This window comes from Gouania willdenowi, chromosome 21 (genome assembly GCF_900634775.1).
Source record: "Gouania willdenowi chromosome 21, fGouWil2.1, whole genome shotgun sequence".
Classification (NCBI taxonomy): Eukaryota; Metazoa; Chordata; class Actinopteri; order Blenniiformes; family Gobiesocidae; genus Gouania; species Gouania willdenowi.
In genome coordinates this window covers 28,539,468-28,562,074 of record NC_041064.1, presented here as the reverse complement: position 1 = coordinate 28,562,074, position 22,607 = coordinate 28,539,468, and the positions used below count along the sequence as shown (strand labels likewise).

The window sequence follows — 22,607 nt, the reverse complement described above, 5'->3', positions numbered from 1 at the left end:
CGGTCTGTTTGAATGGAACCGTATGCCCTTTGGTCTGTGTAATGCCCCCAGCACGTTCCAGCGCCTCATGCAGAGGATTTTTGGGGATAAGCAGTGTCAGGCCCTACTCTTGTATTTGGATGACATTGTTGTCTTCTCCTCCACTTTCCAGCAACATTTGGGGAGATTGGAGGAAGTGCTCCAGCGGCTACAGAGGGAGGGCCTGAAGGCAAAACTGTCTAAATGTTCCTTCTTCAGACCGGAGGTTAGCTATTTAGGGCACGTCATCTCTGCCAGTGGTGTCTCCACTGACCCCACAAAGATTGAGGCGGTAGCTAAGTGGCCGTCTCCCACCACCATCCCAGAGCTGCGATCCTTTCTCGGGTTCGCCAGCTATTATCGTCGTTTTGTGGAGGGTTTTGCCAAACTGGCTGCCCCCCTTCACCGGCTGGTAGCCGATCTCGGAGGGTCGAAGTCCAAGCGGTCTGAGCCTTTGGTTGCGGGCAAGTGGACGTCCGAACATCAACAGAGCTTCGAGGCATCGAAGTCCAAGTTCACAGATGCCCCTGTGCTTGCATATGCTGACTTCTCCCTTCCATTCATCCTAGAGGTGGATGCCAGTCATGGTGGCCTGGGCGCTGTTCTTTCGCAAGAGCAAGGGGGGAAGGTTCGGCCTATAGCATTTGCTAGCAGAGGATTGAGACCGACAGAGCGCAACCCAGTAAATTACAGTTCTATGAAATTGGAATTCCTGGCGTTAAAATGGGCTATGACCGATAAATTTCGAGAGTATTTGCTTGGCCACAGGTGTGTTGTCTTCACAGACAATAATCCCCTGAGCCACCTGTCTTCGGCCAAACTTGGCGCTCTAGAGCAGCGTTGGGCAGCCCAGCTAGCTGCTTTTGATTTTGAGATCCGCTACCGTCCAGGTAAAAACAACGCGAATGCGGATGCTTTGTCCCGTCAGCACCCACCGGTGGCCATAGATTTGGGTGCAATGGTTGCCGGTACCGGTCTTCCATCACCCTTGAGGCAAGCTTTGCAAACCCGAGGGTTTGAAGCACAGCAAGCCGCTGTACAGGTATTTCCCCAGCAACTACCCACTGACCTTTCAGCCCTTCAGCAGGCTGATCCGGTGCTCGGTAAGGTGTTGGCATTCTGGCGTGAGAAACGGTACCCAAACCGCGATGAGCGTAGCCAGCTGTCCCGGCTCGCGCTGGCACTTCTCAGACAATGGGGTCAATTGGTTGAGGAGACTGGGGTGGCTTATCGACAGGTTTCGCGTTCCGATGGTGGTGAGCCAGTTCGTCAGGTGCTCCTGCCTGTTGCCTTGAAAGCACAGGTCCTTACTGAGCTCCACCAAAATCAGGGCCATCAGGGTGTAGATAGGACCTTGGACTTGCTGAGGCAGCGGTGTTACTGGCCGGGGATGGCGTCGGATGTGAGGCACTGGTGTCAAACCTGTGAACGATGTCAGGTCGCAAAGGATGCCGGGCCATCAGCTAGGAGTTTCCTGGGCCATTTGTTGGCTTCAGAGCCGAATGAAATTTTAGCCATAGATTTCACCATGCTCGAGCCATCTCGTAGCGCACTGGAGAATGTCCTTGTGGTGACCGATGTGTTCAGCAAGTACACCCTGGCCTTTCCGACCCGAGACCAAACTGCATCTACAGTAGCCCAGGTGTTGTCAGTGGAGTGGTTTTCAAAGTTTGGCGCTCCAGTCCGGATTCATTCGGACCAGGGTAGGAACTTTGAGAGTACACTCATCAAACAGCTCTGCAAACTATATGGGATTGAAAAGTCCCGGACAACCCCTTATCACCCCGCTGGGAATGGCCAGTGTGAGCGGTTTAATCGCACACTTCACGATCTGTTACGTACTTTGCCAACATCCCGTAAGCGGGATTGGCACTCCTGTCTACCACAAGTGTTGTATGCCTACAACACTACTCCCCACCAATCGACTGGGGAATCTCCTTTCTTCCTCATGTTCGGCCGGGAGGCAAGGCTTCCAGTCGATTTTCTGTTGGGGAGGGTCCAAGACCCTGTGGGAGGGACTGTGCGTGATTGGGTGCAGGAGCACCAAACTCGGTTGCTTCTAGCTTTTGATAGCGTTCGAGACCGGCTAAAGGTCGCAGCCGAGCGCCGTAAGAAGAACCACGACCAGGGTGTTCGACTGGAACCCCTGGTGGAGGGCCAACTGGTGTTGTTACGAAACTGTGGTAGAAAAGGCCGTTGCAAAATCCAAGATAAGTGGGGTTCGGTGCAGCATCGGGTGGTAAAAGCCCCGCCCGGGGAAGGCCCGGTGTATGCAGTGGCCCCAGTCAATGAACCTACTGAGGTCAAACGTGTGCACCGGACGCTCCTGAAGGTTGTTGCGGGAGACATCCCCGCTGTGGATACATCCCCTCCTCCTCAAGCTTCTCCTGACCAGCCAATAAGACAGGATGATTCATCCGGGGATGATGTAATGGCGTGGGTGAGGGATACTTCCCCCACACCAGCCAGGCGTGCTTCGGCAGTCACCCAGGACTTAACCCCGGCTCTCCCAGCCACGACACTGGCACCTCATCCCGCCGCCAGAGCATGCTCCCCTCTGGGGAGTAGGGGCTTGATTAGGCGGCAAACAACACGCTCCACAGCTGGCCAGCACTCAAACCTCCATCACCTTCCTCGGACGGTTAGGGAGCGGGCCCCCGCAAGACCCGTTTCCTCACAATCAATTGCTATGTCTGTTTTCTTTCGACCATGGAATTAGGCTCATTCATCTTCTATTGGTGCCTCGTCGGGGCGACGATCAGAGAAAAGGGGGGTGGATGTAGCAGTATTGCTGCTAGCAAGTTAGTCTGGCCTATTAACAGGGTGGGAGAATAAAAGGGATTGAGTTTCTTCCTCCAACCACTCGTTCCTCCCTGGCTTTTGCTCCTCCCCATACCTGACTCGGGCACTCCTGTTGCACGCTACCGGAACTGCGTGCTCTCATTGATTCTCAGATCGGTAGGTGTGCGACTCGCTCATTTTCAAATGTTTGATTGCCTGATCTTAATGATGGACTCGTGGTTATTACGCATTATAGGGTCATTTAATACCGACAGACGGTGGCGATCATCAGCCCCCCCAAACCTGACCTCGCCCTGCAGCGGGTAGGCATTGATTGTGGCTAATGTGTAGGCTACCATTAGCTGTGGTGATAACGTGCCTGTGTTAAACAGAACCGGAACACACCAGCCGCGCAGGACGGAGGCTCTGCTACCGGGGGAGGGCTGCCGGCGATCGGGACACGGGACCTGTTGGAGAAAGCTAAGTAGAACAAGGAACACTGCTGCTTCGCCTACTGCGTGTCCACGGGAACGCTTACACCCCGAGGCATCGGTAGCTTCGGCTGCCTTAATCGAAGCCGGTGCCCGGCTCGCACTCGGCTGCCCCGGCTGCGGCTGTTAGTGACGGGTATCGCCCGGTCCAGCTTCTGTGTGCACGACGTTGCGTGTCTGTGTCAGTGTGTAGTGTGTAGTGTGTGCATGCTTGCGTGTGTGTGTGGCGTTTGCGTGTCAGTGTGTGTTGTGGGTGTGTGTGTTTTGCCTAAGGGAAGATTCATCACTTGTGTGTCCTTATTGTTCGGTTTTGCATATTGTTTTTGTCAGATATATTTGGTTAAAAAAATAGTTGAATGTTTTGTTTTCATGACAGAATACCCCCAACTGTAGACCTGATTTGTAAACCTATTTGTGTTTTCTTTTTGTTTATGGAATGTCCGCTCATATTGGTGTTTAAATTTGGTTATATTGTATCCTCACTGTGCTTCTCCTCTCGGCAGCCGCAGCAGTCATCGTGGTGGTGGGTCCGAGGTGGTGGTTTTTTTCGTGTGCGGTGCAGTCCTGGTGTAGGCGTTTGGGCGTTTCCTCCCCCCCCCACATCGTCGTGAGTGTGTCACTTTAATTTGATTTGATTTATTTGGACCCTCCTCCCACGTTGATGGTAGGCCGGTTGCTGCTGTATATAGTGAGCTTACTCTTTTATATGGACAGTTGTTTTTTATTGTTAAAGAATAAACCATTGTCAGTTTTTCCACCAAGAAACACGTCTCTGTTCTCCATTATACACGATCACCTGTGTGTCTTCTGTTTACCCCTTGACGGAAGTCTGTTTAAACCTAATTTTGAGGGGTTGGCATTGTCATCTTTTTTTCTACCTAACGGGCACTTCGCCTCATAACGCCACATATATATATATATATATATATATAAAATGTATAATATGTTTGCATCAGATTTTCGTGTGTGAATATTGTATGGCCCCCCCAGAATTTCATACCAAAATCGTCACTGGGAGTCGGGTATCTGCGTGGCACAATTAAAAAAAGAACAGTGTCAAAGCGCAGACTGGGCACAATTAAGTTTATCGGCCTCAACTTCTTTATTAGTGTGAAAGATACGTACACTGTTGGAGTATCTTTAGGTTTGGCCTGTTGGAGCATCTTTGAGTTTCTATTTTCATGTCAAGCAGTCAAAGAGGTATTTATTTCCTGTCTTAATTTGTATTTTATTTATGTCTTTGAGAATAATGTTGTTGGGCGGGTTCTACAGCACAACCTGGTGGTAACATTGCACCTCTAAATACTGTACTCTCTTAGGGTGCATTCACACCGGGGGGGCTCATTGGGGTCATTAGGGGGTGGGGGGCTTTAAGGTGGGCTAAGGGGTCATTAGAGGGTGGGGGTAATGGCTGCTGCGTAAACTGGTGCTTTGAAATGGTCACTAGATAAACTGGTCACCAAATGAACTGATCACCAGATAAACTGAGGTGGTGTAGAAGATTTGAGGGGTGTAGGTGGGGTGATTCTTTTTTTCCCAATGAAACCCCCGGAACAGTTCTGGACTGTTCAGTTTGGTGTGAGGAATCTAAGGCAAGGCACAGTCTGTGTTACTTGGTTTTCTATGTACCTTATGTCACTCTTCAAAAAAGGTATGAAAGTATATCAGTGTAAGTGGATGGACTGAGTTGGTAATGCTTCATAAAATAAAACTGCACTAACTCAGATTAGACCGTAATGATAATATAATAATGAGCTCTGCAACAGTTCCTTATCAGTTGCTGAAAAAAAATGCTTGTATTAAATTTCATCCAAGCTGTCCTACAGCAGGGATCCAGCAAAGCCAAGTGATATGTCTGTGCTGATAAGTCTGGTACATTATGCACTGAATAATGAGGACAAACAAATTCCATTTACCAGCATGTACAATGTAAATCCAATCAATGAATGGAGATTCTCACATTTTCCTCATACTGCCTCAGCTGGGCCCCTGACCTTTTGTGAAATAAGATGTGAAAGGAATTCTAATGCATTTCTGAGGGGGGAATGTGATTAAAAGCAGGTTTTGATAAAATAATTTTTTTTGCCGCATTCTTGCTATTCCCCAGAGGTCCCCAGATGTTTCCAGTTTGCCTTCTGGCAAATGAGTGGAAAGATAGGAGGAACTGTACAGTGGGTTATAACACATGGTCCACTGTTCGTCATGCAAGAACGCTCAGCAGAAATTCAGACAATAGTCCTAGCTTGCGGAAAAATATAAACACAGACATCTGAATTCCCATTTGTTTTGTCATTCAATTTTTTTTAGCTCAGGAAATTCACAAATACATAAAGTTTTTCAGTAGTCCTACTGCAAAAAAAGGTTTAAGAAGCATAGGGCAGGATTTATGAAAAATAAACATTAATTTTAAGTCTTTTAATGCTCATGGGTGATGAAGCTTTCCAAACCAAAGAGAATGAGCCCACACTAGTTTCTCCCTATTGCCTTGAACAGACTGTGTGGTGAATTTTGTACTGTAATTCTGGGGCCGAATTTCCCTCGCAGTCCTGAAAACGTGACGTCAATAAATGCTGATGATGACACCGCATTCTGGACAGCTTGGAGAGGCGTCCCACTGCCGGAAATAAAGAAGAAGACGGCTTGGAGACTGAAAGAAGACAATCTGGGTGAGACTGATGATGTGACAATACTTTTCTCTCCCTAGTCCAGTATACAACTATAATTTAAGTCATGATTTAATCTCCTTCTCAAAATCACCAATTCCACAGGAAGGTAAATGATTACTTTTCAATTTGCTCCATGCATGCTTTAGAAAGGAAGGGTATCATATACAATAATCAACAGCAGTCTGTGATCAGCTAAATTTATACACATGAACAGTGTGTGTGAGTGAGTGATGTGTTTCTAAGGTTAGTGTAATATGATGAGTGAGTGAGAGATGGACATTGTTATTTGCTCATCTGTCTTTCTGAGTGGATCATTTCTCAAAGACTCTGGTGTTGAAATTATGGATGCTGTACATTGTCATTGGTGTGGTGATGAGGATGTTGAACAGCCTCCCTGATATACAGAAACAATACAAAAGTTTCAAAAGTTATTACTGAAAATTGGTTTATATATAACACATAAGCCCAAGACTGTTTAAGTCACTTTATTTGAGCATTTCAAATTAGTTCAAACATTACAGATACATTCATTGTTTTAATAAGATGAGGGATAAACATTAAGGACTATATTCAAAGAAAATTAACATTTGGCTAACAGTACACAGATGCATAGCTTACCTGGTTACACAGCATGTGCACATGTCGCATTCAAATGTGAAAGAGGGGAAGGAAAAAACAGAAAGCTTCATCTTCTGACATTCCCACACACAGTAGCTGCCAGTCTCTCTCTTCGTAGGGCTGTCAAATTCAGCTCTGTTTCATCTCCAAACACAACCTTTTTTTTAATACTTTATTGCATTCATTAACAAACCAAATGTAATTTTCAGAGATGTGTTCAAAAGTACACTGCATTTTTCTTTTTTATAGCACAAAACAAAAAACAGAAGAGAACAAAGAAAACAAAAACATGAATAAAAAGACATACCGTACACAAAATGAATGTGGGGATAAATAAAAAGTGTGAGTGCCTTTTTGTCACACATCTTGTTTATTATAAATAATATATGTATTCACAAAAGGTGTTCTAATTTCAGGTTTTGATTTAGTTAAAAAATATTTGTCAGTACCTTCTCAACCTCTCTCCAGAATTTGGTCAGAGTAGGTCATGTAAGAAGCATATGCATATATTTTGCTTTTTCTTCTCCACACCCACTCAAACATTTTGTGCCTTGAGCAGAAGCAGAGTATTTTTCACAGTGATAGGTGCAATAAAGTACCTCATGCTCAACCTCCATGAGTCGTCTTTAGGTTTCCATGCTAGAGTTTTTTTCATTCCCCTACCTTGATGCTAATGTTTAATTATTTTTCTCTTTGCTTATTGTCAATAAAACATTGCTTTTGTATTATTTTAAAAATATTGGATAGATTTCCTTTAGCTTTCTTTCTATTTTGGACCAAATACTGTAATAATTCGTTTGTCATTTCATTCACCTCTGCATGTTGCATAAGGTAATTTCTTAGCTGTAAAAACCTTAAAAAAATGTTTTTAGTTTAGTTCTTAAGTTGCAGCTATTGTTTCAAATTAATCTATTGTATTATTTGTAATTAATTGTGAGCATGTTTTTACCCCTTTGCTGGCCCACAAATCTAATATTTTGTCAGACTTATTTGGTATAAAGTCAGGATCGTGTGCCATTTCCCTACACATTCACTATTTATCTTCAATAATTTACAAGCCTGCTTCCAGTTTTTAATAGTGTTTAAAATACATACATTCTGTTCTTATTTTCAGCGCTCCAGGACCTTAAAATTCTGGGACATTGATTCGCCATGTATTTATTGATTTGCCATGGCAACTGTACACAATTGGCTATTTTTCTGCACTTTTACATTTCACTCCCCTCTTACACGGGATGCCCCAGCGCCCCCAATGAGCCGGCCACTACTGCAGTGGACTAAACTACCATGGAGGCTTGTGTGCAGGTCTTGCAGTAAACAGTCACATGAACGACGAGTAAATAAATAACCGTATCACAGTTGGAGTGAGGATCAGGCCACATTCTCTCGAGTCCAACCCGACAGTTAAAACCTCATTTTATCCTCATACAAATGACATTCTTACTGGCCCCGCACCAGGGCCAGCACGGCACCACAATACAACACCCTCCACAGGGAGGCAGCCCGGGCCTTCCCGACTAGAGAGGCCGCCACCAACCGCCCAAGCAGGGCCATCCCGCCAGCCACGGACTGATAGGCAGGCGAACCTAAGCACCCCCAGCCAGGCACCACCAACCCACATCAATGCCGGCAGCAGAGCCCCCCCCACACAAAGGCCACCCTCAATCACCTACGCGCCAACACGAGACACCCCTCTGACGCCAGCACAGCCTGGAAGACAGCAGGCTGTCTTCCAGGGGTGGGGTGGTGGCCCCACCCCGCCCAAGGCATCGCGGGGCCACACCGAACTGCGGCCAGCCCTGGGCAGACGAATTATTATTTTTTATTTCATTTTTTGTGTTTTTATAACATACATACACACACACATATAGATCTACATACACTCACATACATATTGTATTGTAAATCAGTTCATGTTTATCTATGTGTTGTGGCCGCCATCTAGCAGCAGAAAAGTGTAACTGCACTGTATCAGAAAGGGCTTAGGTAACCCGGAAGTAATGTACTTTCTTTTTTGACCTGTCCACACGCAACGGAAGATCTGTGTCCGTCCAGTACAGCTAAGTCTTGCATCTAAGTCCACATAAACGGCTTCATCTGTAAGTTATGCATTATATATCATTGTGTTACCATGTTTGGTTAATTTATATGTACTTTGCATACTTTTTTGAGTGGTGTTTTTGGAAGATGGCTACGAGCTAACAGTTAGCATCAGATAAATGTGCTAGTCCTATAGTTAATAACTTGAGTGTTATGCAGACTTATTTACATGTGTACATTTCTTTGCATGTATATATGGTCATTTAGACATTTGGGATGTGTTATGTTAATTATCTAATTTTTTGTTGGAGTACAAAAAAGAACATTTATATTTGTATTGTTTGTGTTCTTTTTTCAGTTTTACAAATTGAATGTATGAATATTCCCAATCATTAAATCCTGCCACTACATCACCAGTCTGATCCTTGGAGGATGCAACATTGAAGAATAAGAATACTTTGTTTAGCTAGCTGAATAGCTAAAAATCACGTTGCTTGCCAACAACTTTTAGTGAAGACAGCATATATATATATATATATATATATATATATATATATATATATATATATATATACTCACACACATATTTATTTTACCTTTCAAATAGTGCTACCTGAACTACACCATGAGTCGAGAATTGTCTTTTCAATATTAACTCATAAATCACCTGTTTTTTTAAAAAACATTTTTTTTAATTTAATTAAATTTTTCATAGTAGAGCCAGGAGGTGATGTTAGAATCCCTAAACAGTTGGCCATCTATGTAAAGCTTGTCTACGACCATTTTGAAATTTCGGCCTCTCTGTTGGTTTTCTTTGAAAATAGGATACAGCCTGCAAGCGACTACCAGCTCCACTCTTTACTAACACACTGATGTAGCTGTAGACCTGGACCTCAATAGGCTCATTGGGTGGCCTTGACCTGGGTGGCTTGGGTGGGTTGCCGGGTGTTCTGGGTGCCTCTGTGCCGGTGTGCATCCCTTTAGGGTGCTTTTGTGGTCCCTGGGCTGTTTGGTGTTGCTCTCCTGCCCCCTCCGTGCACATCTGGGTGGCCCTTGGGGCTGGGGGCCTGCGTATTTCTCTGCCACTCTATCCTCTTGCCCTCTGTCCCTGTCTCGTCCCGGGAACTGGCCACGGCTCAGTGTGGCACTGCGACACCATGGGCGGGGAGGGGCTGGTGGCTTGGGGCCCGCTGTCCTCCGGGCTGTGCTGGCTTCGGGGGGGAGTCTCATGTTGGCGCGTGGGTGAATGGGCACGGCCACCGTGGGGGGCGCTCTGCTGGGCATTGGTGTGGGGTTGCGGTGCCTGGCTGGGGGTGCTTTGGTTCGCCTGCCTATCGGTCCGTGGCTGGCGGGGCGGTGGTCCTCTCTCGTCGGGAGGGCCAGGGCCGCCTCCCTGTGGAGGGTGCTGTATCATGGTGCCGTGCGGGCCTGTGCTGGCCCTAGTGTGGGCGCTGGCCCTAGTGTGGGCGCTGGCCTCTCTCCTATTTGGCCGCCCCCTGCTTTGGCGGGGCGGGACCCCCCGTGCTCCGTGGGGTGCCGCGGGTTGGGTCTCCGGCTGTGCTGCTCGGCGCATCCCTGACGCCCACAGTGCCGCGTGCCCGTCAGCGCCATCTACCCTCTCCGGTGGCCCACCATGTGAACGGGCCGGGCTCATACCAGACATGCCTCCTACATGGACACTTCACTTCACTCACTCCCAGCTGGTCTGGCTCACCCACTTGGTGCACCTCAACACACCACCCCCGGATGGTGGGACCACCACTTCCTCCCTCCGGAGCTATTGCACCACATACACATCAATCAATCATCAATCAATCTTTTATTTGTATAGCGCCAAATCATAACCAACGGTATCTCAAGGCACTTTACAGTAGAGCAGTCTTAAGGACGGACTCTTCATTTTATGGATACACACATATGCATATATACGTATATACACATACATATGTATCCCACACCCAACATGAATTCATCATGGCGGCAAGGAAAACCTTCTGTTAAGCAGCAGGAACCTTGTGTGGATCCCATTCCTATGATGAACAGCCATCCACGTTATGCTGTGTTGGGTGTGTGCAGAGGAAAGGGTGGAGACAGAGCCGCTGAGACTCTGTAACTCCACACTGAGGATCCCACGGACCTGCAAGACAAAAGCCAGAAGGTGTACAGGAGCAAACACACAAGGGAAGAAGCAGACATAGAGGGAGTGTTTGAGAGAGGAATGGGACCCTCTCCGGTCCCTCTCTAACCTAAATGACATCTCTCTTAACGCCCTCTCCAACCTCTCTCCAACCGAGCATGCCAGACCCCCCCACCGGCAGTCTATGCCTATTGCATCTTAACTATGAGCTATGAGCTGGTTCCTAACTAAAAGCTTTACCAAAGAGGAATGTTAACATACAAATTTACGATAAAAACTCTTTGTTCTTTCCACATGAAGCCCTTGGTCTAATTTTCCAAAGTAAACGTACAAAATGGCAGAAAAACACACAAAACAAAAGTAAGAATACAGTAAAAAATACAGAGTTACAACATTGCAGGAAAATACAGTAAAAGACAAGAAAAACAGAAAATACTCCAAAAGCTGTACAAAATTACTACAACTTGCAGTTTTTGATCCTGTAAAGCACATTGAGTTGTCGTGTGTATGAAATGTGCTTTACAAATAAATTTCCCTTGCCAGACAAAAATGAACCAAATGACAACAGTAATACACAAAATGGCTCACAATAGAAAATGACAACAAAAAGACAAGAAAAACACAAAAAATGACTCTGCAAACACACAGTACTAACAAACAAGCAAAAATGACAACAGATATACACAAAATGTACTCCAAAAATGCAAAATTACAACACAAATATGCAATATGACAAATACATTGTACAGGAAATATATATATATATATATATATATATATATATATATATATATATATATATATATATATATATATATACAGAATAACAGAAGAACACACAAAACTATGACAAAAATAAACAAAACGACAACAGTAATGCACAAAATAACAAATTAAAAATTACAACAAAAAATACACAAAATGACAAGAAAAACACAAAAAATGACTGCAAACCCATAGTACGAACAAACAAGCAAAATCACAACAGAAATACACAAAAATAACTGAACAAAATGCAAAATGACAAAACAAGTACGTATTATAACTCCAAATAACAAGGAAACAACACAAAAGGACAAAATAAATGCACGTAATGTCTCATAAGGAGCAGGGCAACCACAAATATACCCAGAATGACAGAAAAACACACAAAATTACTATTGAAACTCCTTGTTCTTTCCAGTGTTAATGCTCACATCGGTCATTATTCTAAAACAACCAGGAGCAGCTGGTCGGCAGACCTCAGTTTAAAGCTCAGAGTTAAGTAAACAGATGGCCAGAGGGAAGAAACGCCTCATTCTCTTTTGGCCGCATGACACACTCAAAATCATAAAAAACTGACTCATAATCTAAAAAAATAAATTAAATACAAGTTTATGAGTGTATATTTCTTGCTTCTGTTAGTTCCCAACTAACAGAAGCAGGAAATCTAAACTCAAAAACTATTCACCAACCCAAGAACATGACACAAACATCTTTTCTGAAAAACATTTAGTTGTTTTGACATTATAGAAAATAAGAAGTAAAAGAAAACAAAGGGCCTGCTTTTTCGAATATTGTCAAATAATGTATAAATACTGTATTATCATCAAAACAAAAGATTGTTTTCTGTGCAACATCTTTCACTCCTGCAGCTCAGCCAAAGAGAGAAAATGTATTCACTTGTAGCACTGTAGCCTCAAAGCTACAGTGGTGGTAATGTACTTGGTGTTAGACATTATGATGAATTAACTTATTTCCCCCGCACGTTGGTTGAATATCTCCAGATGGCAATGATTAAGCTCACATAAAGAAATACTGCTACAAGAAAAACAAACCATCTTCAAAAATCTACAACAAGAACTAAAGTCTCATGTCTACAGATCCTAAGGAGGTGGGTTGTAGTACAAATTCATGGTTTAACCAACTGGAAAGAACAGTGGAAAAGACAGTCATCTTTCTGCTTAAACTAAATCTTCCCATCTCAATAAGAAATGTTCACTGTGAGCATTTAGTTGGTTTATTCACAACCATACGGAACATAATTATTATAACAGAATGATCCACAGGAAGGTTTCTCTTAATAAAGTTTCTTAGGACCCTTTAAGGTTTGAGTTTTTTTGGTTTTTTTTTTGGTTTAGGTATTTTGTACATGTGAGACTTCATGTCTTGAATTCACACAACTGAAAACAATTTCAACATTCTAAATAGTGAGGCCTTTAGCCACTGAAACAGCTAATGAGGAGCAATAATGCATGAAATCCAACTGGCTCAATATAGCACCTGATCCTTGCAAATTTTCCTCTGACATGTTATCAGATTGACAAAAAGTGTGTTTATAAAGTCATTGTGATTTGAAAAAAAGCTTTTGGCTCTGAAAAACAGTATATTTAAAGTTTAACTAGAATACAAAGCTGTTTGAAATGGAAATAAAGTATTTATGCCTTGACAGTGCTCTGTGATAGATCTGTGTTTGTTTCCTCCTTCCATTTCCTGTGGAATTAGTGTGTATGAAAGTGGCGTCCCAGAAGCAGTCACAGGATATGAAAGAGAGGTAGCTGAGCCTAATTTTGCAGAGCAGCCAAAGATATTTTCACTTATAATAGCAGATTAGGCAATCTCTTGGATTTCAGATGTGAGAATGCAGAGTTTAATGGTAACAGCTGCACTGACAAAAGTGTAACCAAATCTTCTGTTATGAACAGTGTTTTCCATTTTTCTTTTGCAATCAAAACAAGAATTGCTGGGGGGAGAACCCAGCTGCATGTAGTGTTGACCTCCGATAGCTTACGCAGACAAGGTAGAGAAGTAATCTCTGATGTCCAAAAACTGAACTGCAATGGCACAAACTTTTTATGAGTAGTTCAAAAAGTTTGGAAAAACTCCACAAATCTCCAATTTCAAACACATGATTTTTAAATGCAGCCATACGTGACTTAGTTTTATTTCAAAACAGTGGCCCACTGTTTTATCTACTCGATCTTCTGATCAGCATAACACATCTTAGAATCTTCTCACGACCTCATGCTCCTGACTCATCTCACAGATTTAATAAATAAATAAAAAGAAGGTTTAAACACATACTTGAGCAAAATCACATTGTGTAAAAGTCCTTTTATATTTATTTATTTATTTTTTAAATTTAGCAGCAAAAAGTTAGAATGTCAGGATTTTACCTTTTTGGGTCACACTATGTTTTGATGAATAATGCCCCCTACTGACTCATCTTCTGTCTGAATTAAAAATGAAAAGATCCTTCTGAGAGTTTTTTGTGAGGTTTTCCTGTCGACATTGCACCTTTTCCCTGTGTTTGCAGGAGTTTTATCCAGGTACTCCAACTTCCTCTCACTGCCCAAAAACGTGTATTATAGGTTAGTTGCAGTTGTACATGTAGGATTGAATGTGTGTGTGACTGAAATTGGCTATTAGCTTTGGAATAGACTGATATTCTGTGTGGGGTGTATCTGTGTTAGCTCAGATAGGACACTTATTGCCCTGTGTTATATCTTCTGCACCCCCAGAGAGTTCCCTTTATTTTTGTTACATGTTGTTTATAAGGCAGCAGATTTGCTGGAACTATCTTCTGGGCTTATTTCAGCAACCCAGTCTCACTCCAAAGTGTAGAATGACTTTGCTTGTCCACAATGCATAGACATCCAACACATACGCCACTGAGGGTGTAGAAATACTGGTACTACGTGTAATTTGCCCAGTGTTTTCTAAGGGGCATATGTCAGCTCATGTGACCACCTTGTCATCCCATTTCAGAAAGGAAAAACATGGCAGAGATTTGTTTAATTTTCACTGGAAATTACTATATATTAAGAGAGTGTATGGCTTTAGCTTCATTTTGAGATTTCTAGTGAGAAATGTGCCCTTCACTTTCATAATATCCAAACAGTCCCCCAAACAGTCTTAAACTACACTTTATCCTTGATGGAAATTAATATAAATAATAACAATGATAAGAATAAATTAATACGACACAATCAGTATGGTTTTAAATACTAAACACGGTACGTAATTCAACATCACTTCTAATATGTTCAAAGCGTCCTTAGCAACACCAGATAGTAACAAGATAAAGCAGGATGAATGTACGTCAGAACAAACAAACTACGGATTGTATACATAAACTGTTTGTAATTTTAAGATAAGAGAAGGAAAACTAATGTGTGGGCTTTTTTGTTTGTGGTTTTAGAAACGAGTCCCAACTTGCTAACTTAAAAATGTAATTGAGATAGGCAAAACTCTGTGATAAAACAATCAGATATCCAATTTGTCCATAATAGCCTTGTATCCAATAGTCAGCAGCTTCAGGTGTTTATAATGTATACATGGTGTAAAATGTATACCCACAGCAGTAAAAGTGAATTAATTGGAGCATAGTAACTTTTTGTGCTTATTTAAAAGCAGCTTTTAAGTGTGGCAAATTATGTACTGTATTATGAAGTTCAGATCCTAAATATGTGAAAGCAGATCATTCACCTTCTATTAGAAGAATGTTGATACAAGTGACAGCTGGTTGAGATATTAGGTGCTTTGAAAAAACGACAAGATCCGCTGTATATAAGCATGTCCCAGTTACGCACAGGACTCCACTGACGGTGTACTGCACTGCAACACATTACACAGTAGCCTGCATAAAATGGGTCTCAGTTGTTTATTGACATACTCTTTTCCAACATCAAACTGTTAACAGTGAGAATGCTTCTGTTTAATTTAATTAAAATAATCAAATGTAATTAGTTTTCCATATGTGTCTGCTCTTCAAGTCAGTTTTCACAAAATAGTTTTCATTATCATCTGCACAGCCGTTTTCAGTCGATACCTTTTCATCTTGTGCTGAAAAAATAAAATTCAAATGTTAGGGGTTACAGAAAAACAAATACAGGAAAATGATTGTGGACAGTATTTAATACCTGTTATTTAATTTATTCTCTATTTATATGTGAAGTATTTTGATGTTCCAATTCCTCAAAGCTGATTTGTGAAAAGTTTGACGGTATGCAGGAACTGGTACACTGAATGTTTTTATTCTTTTATTAACTGAGCTTACTCTAAGTTCATCGGTGTCATATATGTGGAGGTGCATGGCATGTGTCGTCTCTACACAACTTTAGTTGTGTTGCAGCATAGCCGAGTGTTCAGGGTCAGTTGCCTCCTCACACTTGTGCTGACTGCCTCTGGCACGGTGTTCTCACATTCAGGCAGTGCTGCTTCAGCGCGTGCCTCTGCCTAAACAGGTTTGGAGTCTGCACGTGTCTGTGTACACAAATAAATCAGAAGGTACAGCATTGCTTCTATATACAAACATGTTTTGAACATTACTGCCTTAGAAAATCTTCAGTTATTTTCAATGAAAATATTGCAAGAAAATAAGTGCAAATCATGTAAAACTTTGTTCTTAAAGAGATTAAGAAAACCTGCCCAAACATCAACGTATATAAAAAAGTGGGGCTCAAAGAAAACTTCTCAGAGTAATAATAATAATAATAATAATAATAATAATAATACATTTTATTTATAAAGCACTTTTCAGACAAAGAAAATGCAGCTCAAAGTGCTTTACATAGTTAAAAAAAAGGAACAAAACACCCACCCTCCAAAAATACAGTGAAACATACACAAAACATGACTACAGAGGCTCCAATAAGAAGACGCCATTACAGGAGCCGTCTGGACCGGTGTCACGTACTGAGTTTGTAACCATACTGGGATTGTAACCTTAACCCTAACCTAATCCAATTAACAAATAAAACACGTGTCCGTTCACTTTGAAAACAAAAATAAATAAAACTGAATTATTGTTTTTCTTTGCAAAAATACATTTTCCGGTAGTGCACGTATACAATCTCAGTACGATGCAATCCTAGTCCCAGTACGCCACACTGGGAGATCTAGAGGGCTCCACAATGAAACACTGGATGAGAGAGAAATAATTAAGGACACTAAAAATAATCAAAATATAAAACAAATGATAGTCCTTAAACAACATAAAAATAAGCTGAAATATGATACATGATAAAACTAACAAACTAGAATGAAATAGACACAATAAGAAAACTAAATTAGATAAATAAAAGCTAAATTAAACAAGTGTGTCTTGAGTCTACTCTTAAAAACATTAACTCATTCAGTGCCAGCTATTCTCAGATTTTCTACCCCCCTCAGTGCCAGCCGTTTTTGAGCATTTTGACTGATTTTAAAGACCCACAGAATATTTTCTACTATGACTATCTGAAATCTGACACCAGATTCTAAAAGATTGAATCCTCTACTTTCATCAGAAAAAATAAATTGTTTCTGTCTCGCTTCATTCTTTTGAAATCAGCCGTTGAATTGAGCAAGTTTTACACAAATCTTCAGTTTCAGAGCAAAAAGGTGAGAAAAAAAGCCTTTTTGTAAAAAAAAAACCCTCAGTGACTTTATAGCTTTTTCTTGCTTTAGTGACAACTCTAACATCTGAACATTGTTTCCCTATATAAAACTAAAAAAAAAAAGAAAACACAGACCGGGCTTTTGATGGTAAAATTATTATTATTTATCTATCTGGGTCAGAGTTGAATGGATTTCTTACTGTATTTTGGCGTTCCTCCAACTTTCTCTCCTGTCAGTCTGCACACACATAACTTCCTCTTCCTCCTGGACATGCAGAGTGTCACTGCTTACCCCGTTTTTTTATGGTTTTATCTCACAATCGCCACACTATCCATGAGTTCCACACTTGCTCTGGTCAGAGTGTGCGCTGCTGGGAACGTCAGCTCTGTACGTAGCGCCATTTTCTATCTCACAAACTCCTTTCTTCTCTCCCTCTGAGCTCCGATGAGCACGGATGATCTCACATCCAAAGGTGCGCTGCTACCTCCTACATGTCACCTATTATTTTGCTATTTGGCTCACAGGTGGGTGTGCAGCCTATTGTATTATATTGTATTTGTGTTTTTGTTTTTGTGTGTGTTTATTTTAATGGATGAGCCCCCAAACTTGCACAAGTTTGGGGGCTCGTGTTGCTGGTTGGCATTGTGGTGTTAATCTCTGTAAAATAAGTTTGAACAAGTCTTGATATGTTTGTTTGTATAAAACTGAAAAATCTTTAAATAAAGTGTTCAAAAAAAAAAAAAAAAGCTGCTGTTTTGGAGATGCCCTCTCCCACTACACACTGTCAATCACATGTTGGCCTTTTTCAAACTTGCATAAATCCTGGTTTGCATCTTGCATACTTACTTCAGATTTTTTTTTTTACTTTGTTGCAAACTATATTGTACCTGCTAGCAGGCACCATGATGTAGATAATGTGTTTCCCTCCTCTGTGAGTATGCATGACGTTTTGGCAAAACAATATATACACTAAACAAAAATAAAAATGCATTTCTCTCAAATATTGTTCACAAATCTGTCTAAATCTGTGTTAGTGAGCACTTCTCCTTTGTATAGATAATCCATCCCACCTCACAGGAGTGGCAGATCAAGATGCTGATTAGACAGCATGATTATTGCACAGGTGTGCCTCACCCCCAATTACTAGATGCGGCTCCGCTGCGTTACGTCTCCGCCGCGCCACCGGATTTTCCACTTTAGTCCATGTGTTAATTTCCACCGGGTCCTCTATGGTGCCAGTCTGCTCCTTCCCAGCTCCGACAGTCCAGTGCCCTCCGCCAGATATACGCAGGGCTTCTATTTCTGGCAGACACCGGAGCACGACGCATCAATCAGCACAGAGCAAATTAAGCTAAACTACATCACCAAAACGTCATAATGTGTAAAAACAAAATCACATATATATTGTTTCCTCTCATACTGTAACTGCATTGTAAACTGCAGCAACTTTGATTTAGTTCATGTTTTACTGGTGCAGCTTTATCTCTTCTCTGTTGCTGTTGGTAAAAAATGTGGCTATGACAAATCCAGAGAGTCCAACCTTCTTGTTCTCCTTTGTTAGGAACCTGTTTATCTGTTTATTGTTGCGTTTATAACACAAACCTTTAACTGCGTTCTCGCGCGATTATAGAAATATCGTGAGAACTCCTCTGTCTCGTGACGTCACAGTCATCCAAAAGGAGTGCACCGTGGCGCACTCCTGTTGCAACCGGTAGGGATTACCGACGGCGGATAGCGGGGCAAAACCGGATCTGTGCCGTGGCACAGTGGAGACGTATCCAGTGGAAACTCCCAGTCAGGGTGGCCACAATAAAAGGCCACCCTGACTTCAATGGCTGTGCTAAGTTGCTGGATATTAGCAGAAACTGGAACACGCTGTTGTACACGCTGATCCAGAGCTAGAACTGGGATGTTTTCAGTTTCCAGGAATTGTGCACAGATCCTTGCAACATGGGGCAATGCATTATCATGCTGCAACATGAGGTGATGGTTGCACATGAATGGCACAACAATGGGCCTCAGGATCTCATCACGGTATCTCTGTGCATTCAAAATGCCATCAATAAAATACACCTGTGTTCGTTGTCCATAACATACACCTGCCCATACCATAACCCAACCGCCACCATGGGCCACTTCATCCACAATGTTGACATCAGCAAGCCACACACAATGTCTGCCATCTGCCCTGACAGAACAGTGACAACTGGGATTCATCCGTGAAGAGAACACTTCAACGTGCCAGACGCCATTGATTGTGAGCATTTACTCACTTAAGTCGGTAACGAACTGCAGTCAGGTCAAGACCCCGATGAGGATGACAAGTATTCTACATCATCTCCCACACTTCCTCTCTTTAGTCTGCACCAAGCAGACTAAAAACATTCACAGTGCACCTAATCACTCTAGATGTAATGTTCATAATTGTATTATGTGTATGGAAATGTATGAATGATGACAATAAAATGATTCTGATTATATTCTGTCTTAATAAGAGGTTCAACAAAGACTACATTTCCAACCAATGCAGTGGCTTTGCAAACAAGCTTTAGTTGTTGAGTCTACTCTGGTGTTAGTTTTACTTTGTTGAACATCACACCTAATGTATAAAAATTGTTCTGAAGCACATTCTGAAAAAATATGCATTATTGCACAACTATATAGTATGGACTATTGGCACTAACAAGCACAGAGGATACAACAATTGTGGCAACAATACTTTTTTTTTTCTAAATTATCTCAAATCACGCAATTTATCACACTATGGAGACATATGTACAGCCTTAGTCAAAACAATAAATGTTTGCAGCAACAGAACAAAAAAGAATTTTCACTAATGTCATCTTATTGGCATGCTCACATTTTAAAATTTTCTATAGATGTCCAATATTAGCTTTTTGTCAATTTTTTATATTATCCAACACCTAATTTCAGATTTCATTTATTAGTCAACCTAATTATAGGTTTTTTTTTTGTGAATACATTTCACATGTCAGTTTTTTTTCTGTATCTGTATTCCAGATATGAAAATTTTGTTTTACACTAGGTACAAAACAGATACAAAAAAATAAATAAATGACACAGGCTATATCCTGCAGTCACTTGCAATGGGATGACTCAAATTATACTGTTAGTTATTTAAAGAAAAAAAAAAAGCACACAATGCTTATGAATCTTAGAGAGCTTTGTGTTACAGCTGTTGACAAAACAAAAAGAAAATTGCCTTCAAATGATGAGATGCTAAATGTTTTTTCATGCATGTAAAGAAAAAGATGAGAAGCTGGCAGACTTACGTACATCTATTTGTCCCAATGGCAGCCAAAGAGAGTGCTGACAGCTACAGTATATCTGGAAACACATAGTACTCTTTGGTTTCTCATTTCAAAGCCTTCCCCAGCTGCTTCAGAACGACGACCTGACAAATAACATACAGCATATAAAGCTCTATGTCATCCTTCAGCATCAGGTTACCAACTCTGAAACATCTGAAGAGGTTTTGTACAACTACAACTACAACTACAGGTACATCACTGGGATGTTGAACAAGTCTCTTAACTCTAACTGCTCTCTGCCCCCTGCTTCTCAGGGATGGGTTAAAGGTATGAAGGTAGATATGTTGCTAAATGTGAGAGCTTGTAGAATGTGATGTTTCTTTCAAGCACAAATCTGTTTTGTGTAGACATCTCGCAAAATGTGTTGCAAAACTCAAGCAGCGCAGATTCACGGGAAAAAAGTAGTTTGTGTTTCTGTAGTGACAGATTCGAGAAGTTGTAATTGGAGAGTTGTGGTTGTAAACAATATTTCACAAAAAGAACTAAAAAAACGTGCAAATAATAACAAATAATGAAACACTTTCCCATCATTTGTGACATGAAATTTATTTCATGTGTGGATTTTTATACACAAGCTCACATCACATTCTACAAGCTCTCACATGTTGCAACATATCTACCTTCATTTAAAAGCAGCAAACTCATTTTGTGTATGTACCTATACATAGATGACAATAAAGTCTTATTATTATTATTATTAATGCAAAGTATGTTTTTACTTTGATATATTGACTTTATACTTCTTGTTCTGTTGGACATATTTCTATCTTTGTGTGTGTAAATAGATTTATGTGCACTGTCCCCGTCAAGTAAAATAAATAAATAAATAAAATAAAAATTGTTAACTGTTCACAGTCCAATCTAAGCAGTAGATTGACACACCATCCTTTTCTGTTCAATTTTATATGGAGTGACATGCTGATCAGATTTTAAATGTTTTTACTATTTTAAAAATCTGAAAATACAAGGCTCTTTTTAAATGTTACCTGAAGCTTAACAGCACAAGTGGAGTTAAAAAGTATTCTTTGTATGATGAAGAAACATTCCAGATGGCACAACTCTCTATGGGCCCTATTCTCCCATCCATGTAAAGAATAGCTTATGCTTTTGCATCCTGTCGATGCTGTAGCTACGAGTAGCCCACTGCATCGACACACACCTCCCAAACATCTTAACGATGCTTTGATGTGACTGCAAGGGCTGTTTGTGATTGGTCCGCTCAAAACCTCAATTATTACTAGTAATGAGCATTAATAAGGCACCTAAACGTCTCCTGTGTGTATTCCACTTGTGTGTGCAGTCCAAAGAGCATTATTAATATCATCTGTACATTGCTGAGTAAACAATGGAAGCAGGAACCACTTACATGACTGCTCTCAATGGAGAACCACAAACATGCAGTCTTTGATGTGAGTGATTTCACACAAACATTAAGTGCAGATGAACTCACTACAATGTGAGCTTGGGTTTGTTTCACATTATGCGTCACGGCAGGAAATGAATTCAATAAATAAAACCAGCTTTTGAAAAGAACAGATGGCAGACAGGCATTCAATTCTTCAGAAACTGCTCCCCAGCTCTTAAAAATGAAGGCATTTGTTAATGTGTCCAGGGGTCATCTATGTCATGAGTTCTGGAAAAAGATGCCACTCACATGTCACTTCCACCCTATCAAAATTGAGACATTCAAAATGTGATCAGCCCTTAAGATTCTAAAACTTTAACAGGGTTGTTAACAGGAGCATCAGTGTGTTTTGAAATGAACATGCAGAATGTGTCACTCATCAGGATAGACTTCTGGAAGTGAGTGGTTTGATGAGAGGTTTTGCATCTTATCTAGATGTTATTGGGACTGGTAATGCCTTGCTCAGCATTAATGCAGGCCCTAGAGCCTTTAAAGTGTAGAGCAATAACTTTTCTGAGCACGTTAAGGATCCTGCAACCAAGCAAATGTGAGTGAATTGAAATGTTTTTTCATTGAGTAAAGCCTTAATGGGATGTGATAGGCTAACAAGGAGTTTTACACAAGTGGGTGAATGTCATTTCAGTTTCTTGATAACATGTTTGGATGTGTAACTGTTGTTACGCATTCTGTAACTGGTGTTAGATTTTTTACACACATTGACCTCAACTGTAAAACATGTTTTCATATTCAAAACACACA

The 22,607-nt window shown here is 41.3% G+C and overlaps 2 long non-coding RNA genes across 3 annotated transcripts; one reads left to right on the top strand and one right to left on the bottom strand.

The window, feature by feature from the left end:
• The first annotated feature begins 2,909 nt into the window (after window positions 1-2,909).
• Window positions 2,910-3,434, top strand: LOC114455627 (uncharacterized). The gene is made up of 3 exons (XR_003672748.1): window positions 2,910-2,976; window positions 3,056-3,122; window positions 3,192-3,434. It is a non-coding gene; the product is annotated as an uncharacterized LOC114455627 (long non-coding RNA).
• An 11,940-nt stretch (window positions 3,435-15,374) lies between these two features.
• LOC114455586 (uncharacterized) lies at window positions 15,375-18,384 on the bottom strand. 2 transcript variants are annotated; one of them, XR_003672741.1, is made up of 3 exons: window positions 18,246-18,384; window positions 15,653-15,995; window positions 15,375-15,575 (listed from the first exon to the last, which is right to left on the bottom strand). It is a non-coding gene; the product is annotated as an uncharacterized LOC114455586 (long non-coding RNA). The 2 variants fall into 2 exon arrangements; XR_003672742.1 differs by having other exon boundaries at window positions 15,790-15,995.
• Window positions 18,385-22,607: the final 4,223 nt, after the last annotated feature.